The sequence below is a fragment of the Mizuhopecten yessoensis genome, unplaced genomic scaffold (assembly GCF_002113885.1).
Source record: "Mizuhopecten yessoensis strain PY_sf001 unplaced genomic scaffold, ASM211388v2 scaffold716315, whole genome shotgun sequence".
NCBI lineage: Eukaryota > Metazoa > Mollusca > Bivalvia > Pectinida > Pectinidae > Mizuhopecten > Mizuhopecten yessoensis.
This window is the reverse complement of record NW_018480055.1, coordinates 103,769-116,785: the sequence shown is the minus strand read 5'-3', so window position 1 is coordinate 116,785 and position 13,017 is coordinate 103,769.

Genomic DNA, 13,017 nt, shown 5'->3' with positions numbered 1-13,017 from the left:
CAAGAGAGTCAATAGATCTATATATATATATTGTGGATGAATACATTTGTTTCAGGAACTTACTGACTACATGCTTTATATGTCTCTGCTTTATGTATAGTTTTAGCAATAGAGAAAATGTATTGTTTCCTCAATTAAAAATTGAATCAGATCAGCACATAAAGCTGTATAGATATTTTATTTTAAATCGTGCAGATTTGTAAAACAGCAGATTTTCTTTAATGAATAAAAAAATAGCTGTGAGATAGTAATCAAAAATGAAAATGTTACAGTATGAATTATTTTTGTTTGTTTGTTTTTTTCGTGCAAAATATCAATTAAAAAATTCTTATGATACTTGTATGATTTTTTATGCTATCATTTTGCGTCACTGTGATAAACTCCCTTTTTGTTGACAACCAGCACGTTGTTTTGTTGATATTCCGTTTTCTAAATATATACCACTGCAATCGTCGTAGGGAGTGCAAGGACAGTAACTCTGATTGATAGTCTCGTTCAACCAGACTCTTTTTGTCTGCGCAAGCGTCTGATTGAACGAGACTACACTGCCGATACAATAATTTTTCGACCATTCAGAACTAGAGCAATGTAGCCGGTAACGTTATGTCAAGAGAATTAACATCTTTAACCGGAAAGTATCAAATATTCAAGTATCCTATAGTTAGATATAAGTTCAAATCTTACAAAACTGTAACGTTTGTTTGAGATTCGGCAAACGAGAACTTGTTTCGAGATCAAGATGGCGGAGACTACAGCGCGTGCGGCTGGCGGCCATGTTAAGACAAGTTTATCTTAATTTTCTTACATACGCGTTACCTATAGGTACTGTTTGTAAAGGTGTGTCACTGTTCTCGGACATATTTTTGCCTTTTCTAGATAACGAACGAATACAGTTTGTAACTGTAGCTAATGATGTATGAAGTTAATCGTTCTATCGTATCATGGTTACGAACAGATTTTACACGTTTGGTGGTAGTAGGGGTTTACAACTAGATCTAGAAACTCTTATATAATCTGTATTTGATAGATATATATTCTATTGCTTAAAGGGGCTGGTCGGGGGAAAAAAATACAAAATAAATGGGTCTAAATGCGTTCTCTGGCCTTCCAAAAGTTATACAACGGCAATATGATGGTCGAGTTCTGCTTGCAATGTCCAGTTTTGAACACTGAAATATCGGGGAAGCCCGCGTAAATTTAGCGCAGATCTATTTATATATGTCACGTGGTTGTTTCGAAAGTGAGGCAGTGGAGATAACAACAATATCACGCTGTCTATCAGCCATGTCGGACTCAACTAGCGGACAAGACAGCAATACTATACGTAAATAATTGTTTTTAAAGGTCATGTATGATGCAAGTGTAATATTCCTACCTATATATGTTGTTGTTATATATATAACGGTATTGATACCTCGTGTCTGTCATGACGTTTGACCCCCTGCAGGTAGGGCGTAAGAATTGTACCTGCTGCCCCCAATTGCATGATCGTAAGAGGCGACTAAATTTGGGACCTTATCTCTTCTCTCCTTTCTAAATAACTTTCTTCTTCCTAATGTCTCCCTTGACAATGCCTCACTTTTGGCCATTTGTTGAGCGTTCGCCCCTGTGAGGAAGGCTTTGGGTTCTGTCCCCTGGCCGAGACATACCAAAGTCTTTAAAAATGGTAGTTTCTACTCCTGCTTAACGCTCAGCAAATTAGGAGTGGGACGACTGGTTCGCCCGTTGTCAGTATCATGTGACCGGGTGGGGCGTCCTGCTGGGTGTCTTCGGCAGTATGTTTCAGTGAGGTAGCACTATAAAGTCGGCATCAGTTCCGCGCTATCACAAGGAGACAAACACGAACATATCGCAGCCTCCCAAAAAACACACACATACACTACACGCATGCATCTTGCACACAGGGGAGGCCGTCCTTAAATGACCTTAGCTGCTAATAGGACGTTAAACAAAATCAAACAAACAAACAAACAAACATGACGTTTGCATGCATCTTTATGACGCACATGCGGTAAAATTACATCACGGATCTGGGTCAATTGAGAGTTTTAGACTGTCAGGTGACGATTTAGGATTTCTTTAATATAATTATAATTTTTACTCTTAGGGAGTGAATTTCAGCAAAATTTGAATCGGTATATTTCATAAGAAGGTATTTTAAACATGTGTATGTCATTTTAGCAAATATGACATTTTTTCCCCGACCAGCCCCTTTAATTTGTCTGCGCTAAACATTCAGTAACTGTAATGAGTAGTTTAGAGTAAATTTAGGTAACATGCAACTTGTGGATTCACCGCTGTAGTAAGGAAGAAGACCACCCGTCTTTTCCTTTGTGGAATGTCAGCGTCTTGTACTTTTGATGACATTCAGTCCTACCTACACGAACGTGGTGTTACAGCTACCTTTATTTGCACTTTAAAGAGTTAAATTAAGCACAGCGTTTCAGCCCAAGTCAACGTACTCTCTTCTGTCTGATATTGGGAAAACTAAAGTTGAAAACTTCTGGCCCATTGGAATTCGTGTAAGGAGATGGTTATCAAAAAGCCGGTTCTACGGTGAAAACGTCGAGTTCGCCAACGTCAATGGGGAGGAGTAACTTCAAGATGATTCGCTTGTCGGCTATCCTTATTGTCATGGCTTCGGTCAGGATAATGACTTGGAAGGTCACTGGCATCATGTCAGCGGCTTCCCACCTCAATAATGCTCTTACTTCTGAGGAAATTGACATATGTGACATCTCGGAGCACTGGCTCTTAGAGGAGCAGAGGCATTTATTTCGGAGCATTCATTGCGATTTTGACAGTCACGTTATTTCTGATTTTTCTCTTCATCCCCTGTCTCAAGATAGAAGGCGTAAAGGCGGCGTTGCTCTATTGTGGCGGAAAAGGCTGCCCAGTCGTTTGACAGTGATTGACTCGGCTGCTGATAGAATTGCAATCTTGAAACTAACGTAAGGTTTCGTCTTCATTCAAGTGTATCTTCCTACCACGCGTTATGGATCAGAGTTATACTCTGAATATATCGCCAAGCTGAATGATTTAGGTGCTTCTTTCCTAATGGAAGGCTCGGTAGTCATTATGGGTGATGTCAATGCCAGATTAAGTGGACATAGAATCGTTGGATATGAAAACAATCGTGGTCATCTTCTACAAGGTGTTATGAATCGCTACCAGCTTTACTCTTTAACAACATCTGATGTTTGTAAGGGACCAATGTTTACTTACGTTCATTCTGAGGACGGCTCATCTTCTTTGATCGACCATTTCATCATTGAATCTTCTAAACAGGACCTTGTCAAGCAATGCCGAATTCTTGACGATAACTACCTTGATGTTCCCAATCACCGTTCGATCGTCTGTGAATTATGTTTTCCCGTTGATATCCCAATCGCCTGTGAGGAATTGATGAGATTCTCATATAGGTGGACGACGTCTGATGGCACTGACTATACTGACCTATACCGGCAGTCCCTTGATTCTCTTCTTAAAGCGTATGACTTAAATGATCGTGAGCTAGTGTCATAAAATGATATTGTAACTTACACAAAAGATATCACTTACTGTTTGCAGTCTGCTTCTGAATCATCGCTTAAAAAACGCAAGTTCTGTAAATTCCTGAAACCCTACTGGAAGGGTGAGCTCAAGGCCCTCCACAATGAAATGTGGAGATACGCTGTATTTGGGTTTCTCATGGAAGACCGCGTGATCCTCACTCTGTTCTTTTTAGTCAGTATAAAGAAGCCAAACGAAAATTTCGTCTGAGGCACAGACAACTGTCAGAAGTTCACTTGGTTGATTTGAATATTGGACTAGAAAATTCAGCTGTGTTAAATCAGAAATCATTTTGGTCATTGATTAAGTCTCGTCGATCAAATTCTTCTGGTAACACTGGAGCGGACATGACATTTAGAGATTCTGTAGTTAGAGATCTGCCGAGTCTCGCACTCCACTGGGGGAATATTTTTCGCAAATCTACTCGGAGTCTTCTCATGAGGACTTCAACGACTCGTTCAAAACGAAAGTTGAGAACCTTTTGAAAGACTTCATGGATGATTCCTCACGACTGAACTCTTCCTTGGCTGTCTTTACTTTTAATGAAGTTAAATCTGTTTGTCGTAATATTCCCCGTATTAAAGCTGCAGGTGTTGATTTAATTGTTAATCATTTGTTTTTAAACTTGTTCTTTTGGGCTTTAAACGTGATACTGTCAATATGATAGTTTCTCTGTATAATGGTAAAAAAATTATGTACAGTGCGGTTCTTTGTCAAGGGTTTATTTTTAAATGATTCCCAACATGCCAGGGAACCAGTCAAGGGAGTATGCTCTCGCCTTGGTTTTACTCTGTCTACATTAATGACTTGTTGAATGAACTTTGTACTTCAAAATTCGCACTTTCTGTCCATGACATTAACGTTACCTGTTCTACTCAGGCGGATGCTATTGTCCTACTTTCACTTTGCAAAAGCGATTTGGATAATGTGAAGTATACCTGTTATTTATATAGCTGTAAATGGAGATTTCAGTACAATGCATCAACATCTTGTGCTATTGTTTTTAATGAAAGAAAAAATGCATATACTAATTCAAAGCGGAAGTGGTATATTGGGCCAACTGAAGTACAGGAGTCAACGAGTACTACACATGTCGGTATATTTGTACATACATTCAGTTCAGGTCGTCCAGAGCTGGATGAAGTTGTGCATAAGTTACGTGGGCAATGCTTTGCTATTATGCAGTGTAACTTACTTGGTGCAGGACTTAATCCTTTAACAAGTTTGAAACTCTATAAATCAATCGTGCTTCCAAGAGCGTTATTTGGTTGTGAGCTCTGGTTCGCGCTTTCTTCTACTGATTGGCGTCGTTTAGAGACCACACACCATTTCTGTGCAAAACTTATGCAAAATTTCCCAGTTCGCACTAGGTCGGGTATTGTACTGGGAATGTTAGGTTTACCATCACTTTCTCTGTATGTAGAACAATGCAAACTACGTTTTTTCGCTGCTTTGTGTAATTTAAAATCTCAATGTACTGCAAAACAGTTGTTTTTGTTACGTATATATCATATGTATCTTAGTATTTATAAGTCCAAAGGAGGGTTTATACCCGATGTATGGAATATTTTTCATAATGACGATTTGCAGTTTTACCTGTACGATTATTTACAGTCTTCCTGCATGCCTAACAAACTAATGTGGAAGCATATTGTGAAAAATGTATTGCTCTGCAAAGAAAGTGAGCAGTGGACATAGTCTGAATTGTGATTTATGCAGATTTAGGAATATTCATACAGAACTTTCACCTTCCATTCTGTGGCATGTATCAAAAGTATCTCCGAACTTAGCTGAGATCTGTAAACGAGTTTCTAAATTATGGATTACCCCACCTGATTGCGAACTTCATTGTGCTAAATGTAATTTGTTTTTCTCTGACGCTGTCGCCCATATCTTAGATTACAATAGTGTTGAGTTAGCTTCGCTTAGATATGTCTTTTATACAAATATAGTTATTGTCTATCCCGTACATGTATATATGTATTAAGATCAAGCTGAAAGGGAACAACAGATTTCCACTATATTTGGCTGTCCCTCCAACGATATTGCTCTCGCCCTGGGAGAGGGTCATGTAATGTTTTCCTTTATCCGAGACTGTCTGACTGCGGAGAGAGCTTCAGCTCTAACATTTCAGTAGATCTAATATCCTTATATTATCTGTAAACCTTTTTTATGTAATTTAAATCGCTTTCTAACATGATTGTACATGGAAACCCTTATTTCAATTCACAGTAAGGTTCACGTATATATATTATATAAATTGCGTTCCTTTGTTGACTCGTCTCAATACAGTTTATAACCATTATCATTATACTCCATCATATATTTGTGAAGCTTTGTAATCATATTTGTTTGCTTTGTTCACTAGCCTAGATCTTTTACATGTCTAGTTACATACGTTGGTTTTGTCCACTTTAGAATATCTCCTTTTTCTTTACTTTGCATATGATTTATTTTTCTGAATTTATTTATATTTATGTCCATATACATGTACATGTAACTCTCCAATTTGGAGGAATAAAGAAATGAATGAATGAACCAGGACTATTGAACAATAGGTCGGGCTAACTGTACATCTCCCGAGGTGATCAACTGTCCACTCCAGGTAAAATTTTCACACCTCGCTTCACCCCCGTCAGTGGAAAACAATAGATCGACCATCGCTTTCTAGTCATAACAAAACATGTGCGGTAGTCAATTGCTATCTAAATTACACTGTAGGACAGTGTATGAAATGGAAATGATTAGGCCAATCTGATTAAAATCATCTCTACCATGGCTCCGTTAACTTACCGACATTTTCTGACAAATTCTGATAAGAAAACGAGCATGCCTTCCATTAATATTAACGGTTGCCTTGATGCGTCATGTGAGAAAATCATGCCTATTCAATGAAAATATTACTCCAGAAGGAAGACGTGTGTTTTTAATCATTTAAGAAATGGTTTCTCTATTCTCTATTGCATTACAAGTTGATTTCCCCGAGTCTACGTTGAAAAGGGTCAAAATCGGGGCATGCCGTCCTAACACCATGGTGCCGGAAATCGATCCAAAGTAAACATTATTGTCGTAAACAACTGACGACGACTGTTTTATTTACAATATACACTATTTTCGTTCAAAAGAATATTTGACCAAATAAAAAAAAAAAGTTAAAAGTTAAAAAAGAAATATTTTGTGTTTTTAGTTGTTATTGTATCTATTCAATTTGATTTCACGGCACGACTTTCGAGGAATGTGATTGTCACGTAATCGTAATTTACATAGCGCGGCAAAATATTATGACGCTTATTGGCCAAAATGTAACGCAACTTTTCGGTGCAAAAAAGGTAGATCATGACTATTTATATCACTTCTTTCATCTTATTGACTTTTTCATTACGTATCATGTTTTCAATACGTATTCCGATTCTATCTGTAGTCGAAAAGTTAATCTTTATAGAGAAAAGGTTGTTACATGATCATACATTCTATGTCAACATCATATGAAAACATGGACTGTTGAAAAATTACGATTTAAAAAAAAGAAGTTATGCGATCCTATTTACTAGAAGTAGGTTCTTCTACCTCAGTTATTCATCCTGGTCCGTCATTTTGACATTTTTAATCTAGTTGCGATAACGTTGCTTTCTGACGAAGAGCGATTTTTTTTATATATATTGCGTCGTCGCGCCAGAGGAGGCTGGGTATTATATTAGTACTAATTTAAATCTTGCATGTCAAAACAAAAACAAAATCATTTAATTCAGCAATATAATCAAATCATACCATTTTACTGTTCCCGGTAATATTATAAATTATGTAAATCTAATAGCGCACGTATCTCATTTGACCCCGAGCACCGACAGAGGATCAGAGAACAGAATACGCCGTGGCCATCACAACAGTTATCCCTTGGAGGGCCTCATGGCAAAATCAAACTAACCAGTCACTTATCCCTTTCGTTCGCATAAACCACTGTATAATTATTAAAAACACAAAGTAAACTCTCTCCGATTCATGCCCATTAACATATTAAACTAAGTTCAATTGTGTTCAAACTCACACAATGATACTAGCGAGGTTAATAGTTTTAGATATTTATTCATAACATAAACAGCGCTAGCATTTCTGTCGATTTTATTTCAGCTTAACCGGCCGCTATCCGGAAGAAAACATGCACCGTACTGACTGCTAGGGCAGTTATTTTCTGCTTTGAATACTTCCCACTGGCAATAATGATTCCGTAACGTACCCCTTGCGCTATCTTTTGACCATTTGGCAACTTTTCGCTTCGTAGCTGACACGGTACAACACTTTTCTTTCGCTTACTTTACACGGCCAGTCATTTTGTTTACAAAGAAATGGTGTGCTATGCGCATGCGCTAGTAGAGGGAAATCCCTGAACAAAACGTTGGTCAGACAGGTAGAAATACCGATGATTATCTTAGATTAAATAATTTTTATGAATCTATTTCAGCCAAATCCGATCGTTATTTTCCATAAGGAGTCTCACTTGATATGTTAATGTAGTATTTGAAAAAAAGACACAAAAAAAGTTACTTCAGCGTGATGCCCCTTTAAAATTGTTGATGCTGTTGGAATCCTCTTAAAAGCTGGCCATAAATCTTGCTAAATTTGACTCCAGCGGTCACCATCAGCTGGAGGCACAAATACTGACATCACAGAATGGACTACCCCACCTAAACTACAGCCGGTAACACTAATCTACAGATACACTAATCTACAGATCACAACCTGTATCATAACCACATTTATCTACGGCTACTTAGCTACCATATTCAAATAAAACTCTGACACTGACCAAACTAATAAAATTCATTGCAAATTATATGCATACTTAAAACAATTAAACGGCTTTAAGTGCATCGAATCAAGTCGTTCCGTCCTTATTAGTTCCGGCCCCAAAATCGTTCCAACCCCTTTGTCATTCCGGCCTCACTGTAGTGTTTGCCTTCACATATTACCATTGAATTATGTTTTATGCATGGATCATAGGTATACATACATTTGGATGTAACAGTTTTACATTTTGCATTGTGTTTATTGTACAATTGTACGGGTTATCGCCCTTAAAGGGGCATCACATTAAGTGTATATGTTTTGTCTTTTTTTAAATACTACATAAATCATATCAAGTGAGTCTCCTTATGGAAAATAATGATCGGATTTTGGATGATATATATTCATAAAAATGAATAATTTTAAGATAATCATCCGAATTTCTAACTGTTTGACCAACGTTTTGTTCAGGGATTTTCCTCTACTATCGCATGCGTATAGCACGCCATTTCATTGTAAACAAAATGTCTAGCAGTGTGAGGAAACCATTACCGCGTCAGCTACGAAGCGAAAAGTTGCCAAATGGTCAAAAGATAGCTCAATGATTACGGTACGGAATCATTATTGCATGTGGGAAGTATTCAAAGGAGACAATAACTGCCCTAGCATTTAGTACTGTGCATGTATTCTTCCAGATAGCCGATTAAAGCTGAAATGGAATCGACAGAAATGCTGTTTATATAATGAATAAATATCTAAAACTATTAACATCGCTAGTATCTTTGTCTTAGTTGGAAAACAGGTGAACTTATTTTGTTATGTTAATGCGCATGTATCGGAGAGAGTTTACTTTGTGTTTCTATATACAGTAGTTTATGCGAAAGGAAGGGATAAGTGACTGGTTAGTTTGATTTTGCTATGAGGCCCTCCAAGGGATTACTGTTGTGATAGCCACGGCGTATTTCGTTCTGTCCTCTGTCGGTACTCGGGGTCAAATGAGATACGTGCGCTATTAGATTTACATAATTTATAATATTGCCGGGTGCAGTAAAATGGTATGATTTAATTATAGTGCTGAAGTAAACGATTTTGTTTTATCTACATGCAAGATTTAAATATGTCAAAATGACGGTTCAGGACGAATAACTGAGGAAGGAGAACCTACTTATAGTAAATAGGATCGCATAACAAAACTATTTTTAAAATCGTTATGTTTCAACAGTTAATGTTTACACATGATGTTGACTTAGAATGTATGATCATGCAAACACTTTTTTCTCTATAAATAATCAATTTTCGACTATAGATAGAATTGGAATACGCATTAAAAACTGGAAAAAAAATCATTTTTTACGTTATAAAAAAACGAGTGCTGCCGATAACTACGGCTTCTGTTTCGGACAAAAATAACTGATTAAAGAAAAGTTGTCTCAACATGAAAAAAGGTCCATTTACAAATATGCTTTAATCTATGTAAATTATTGAACACATATAATTATCAAGTATCTCAACACGTTCCATATCTGAACAATTCAAGTGGTCAAACTGGACATTTGAAACAGACTATGACTATTGGGATAGCAAGGTAACATAAGTGGAAGTGCATACAACAAATACATTCATTAAAAAATATGGCTCTTCACGTGCCTTAACCCGGACAATTTTTTTCATAATCACATTTTATTACGATAACATGAACATTACAGTCCCTGCAGGTAGGGCGTAAGAATTGTACCTGCTGCCCCCAATTGCATGATCGTAAGAGGCGACTAAATTTGGGACCTTATCTCTTCTCTCCTTTCTAAATAACTTTATTCTTCCTAATGTCTCCCTTGACAATGCCTCACTTTTGGCCATTTGTTGAGCGTTCGCCCCTGTGAGGAAGGCTTTGGGTTCTGTCCCCTGGCCGAGACATACCAAAGTCTTTAAAAATGGTAGTTTCTACTCCTGCTTAACGCTCAGCAAATTAGGAGTGGGACGACTGGTTCGCCCGTTGTCAGTATAATGTGACCGGGTGGGGCGTCCTGCTGGGTGTCTTCGGCAGTATGTTTCAGTGAGGTAGCACTATAAAGTCGGCATCAGTTCCGCGCTATCACAAGGAGATAAACACGAACATATCGCAGCCTCCCAAAATACACACACATACACTACACGCATGCATCTTGCACACAGGGGAGGCCGTCCTTAAATGACCTTGGCTGTTAATGGGACGTTAAACAAAATCAAACAAACAAACAAACTTCCTGTAACTATATATCAATCAGAATCGGTATATATATATATAAGTCTAACTGTTTACAGACAATCGTGCAAACGTTCGAAAAAATTATAAGGCAATTTCCTATCCAATTATTAATATGTAGGCAATGAAGCACACATACAACAAAAGCAATTAAATAGCTCATTAGCAAATTCCGGTCAATTGCATCTATCTCTATAATTCATGCATAGACTAACTATATTATATGATAATAGAATTGACATGAATATGTTTCTGTTAACATTATGATTACACTGGCTATGCGATTAAACGGAATATACTGTACATATAAGTTAATAAGCAGCATATGAATCACCTTCAATAATTATAGACAATACTGTGCATGTAAGTTAATAAGCAGCACATAATCACCTTCAATAATTATAGACAATACTGTGCATGTAAGTTAATAAGCAGCACATAATCACCTTCAATAATTATAGACAATACTGTGCATGCAAGTTAATAAGCAGCACATAATCACCTTCAATAATTATAGATAATACTGTGCATGCAAGTTAATAAGCAGCACATAATCACCTTCAATAATTATAGACAATACTGTGCATGCAAGTTAATAAGCAGCACATAATCACCTTCAATAATTATAGATAATACTGTGCATGCAAGTTAATAAGCAGCACATAATCACCTTCAATAATTATTGATAATACTGTGCATGCAAGTTAATAAGCAGCACATAATCACCTTCAGTAATTATAGACAATACTGTGCATGCAAGTTAATAAGCAGCACATAATCACCTTCAATAATTATAGATAATACTGTGCATGCAAGTTAATAAGCAGCACATAATCACCTTCAATAATTATAGACAATACTGTGCATGCAAGTAAATAAGCAGCACATAATCACCTTCAATAATTATTGATAATACTGTGCATGCAAGTAAATAAGCAGCACATAATCACCTTCAGTAATTATAGACAATACTGTGCATGCAAGTTAATAAGCAGCACATAATCACCTTCAATAATTATTGATCATACTGTGCATGCAAGTAAATAAGCAGCACATAATCACCTTCAATAATTATTGATAATACTGTGCATGCAAGTAAATAAGCAGCACATAATCACCTTCAGTAATTATAGACAATACTGTGCATGCAAGTTAATAAGCAGCACATAATCACCTTCAATAATTATTGATCATACTGTGCATGCAAGTAAATAAGCAGCACATAATCACCTTCAATAATTATTGATAATACTGTGCATGCAAGTAAATAAGCAGCACATAATCACCTTCAGTAATTATAGACAATACTGTGCATGTAAGTTAATAAGCAGCACATAATCACCTTCAATAATTATAGATAATACTGTGCATGCAAGTTAATAAGCAGCACATAATCACCTTCAATAATTATAGACAATACTGTGCATGCAAGTAAATAAGCAGCACATAATCACCTTCAATAATTATTGATAATACTGTGCATGCAAGTAAATAAGCAGCACATAATCACCTTCAGTAATTATAGACAATACTGTGCATGCAAGTTAATAAGCAGCACATAATCACCTTCAATAATTATAGATAATACTGTGCATGCAAGTTAATAAGCAGCACATAATCACCTTCAATAATTATAGACAATACTGTGCATGTAAGTTAATAAGCAGCACATAATCACCTTCAATAATTATAGACAATACTGTGCATGCAAGTAAATAAGCAGCACATAATCACCTTCAATAATTATTGATAATACTGTGCATGTAAGTTAATAAGCAACACATAATCACCTTCAGTAATTATAGATAATACTGTGCATGGAAGTTAATAAGCAGCACATAATCACCTTCAGTAATTATAGATAATACTGTGCATGCAAGTAAATAAGCAGCACATAAATCAACTTCACTAATGATAGATTATGTACTTACAAGCATTAACACACTTACAAAGACTAATACATGCACACAACCAGAACACACAACAACAAAACCAGCATCCCCACCCGGCCAATCCGCAGGACTCCCCCTCCCCCAGCCAAACCCAAGAGTGTAACCAACTAACGAGCCAGAATATGCTCTGCCATGCGTTTGGTTACAGTCAAGCGACCCTCTAAAGAATGATCCAGATACAGCTTGTAGGCATCTGAACGCCAATCGCCTTGCAGTTGCCCAGTGCACCTTAGAGGCAAAGGCAAAGGCAAAGGTGGCCCCTCCTCTTTGGAATGAATGGGAGGAGTAACTGGAAGCGTCAGAACAGACCTGCGCTATAAAGGATCGAATGGCTTTTGTAAAGTCTACATAAATTTTAAAACAACATACGTTCTCCACATTGAATTGGTTTTGACCATTAGACACAAATCAAAAGATAAGAATCAAAATCCTGTACATCACCCTCAGTACAAGCTCTAATTAACCAACATGTTAAGCGTGCTGCATACC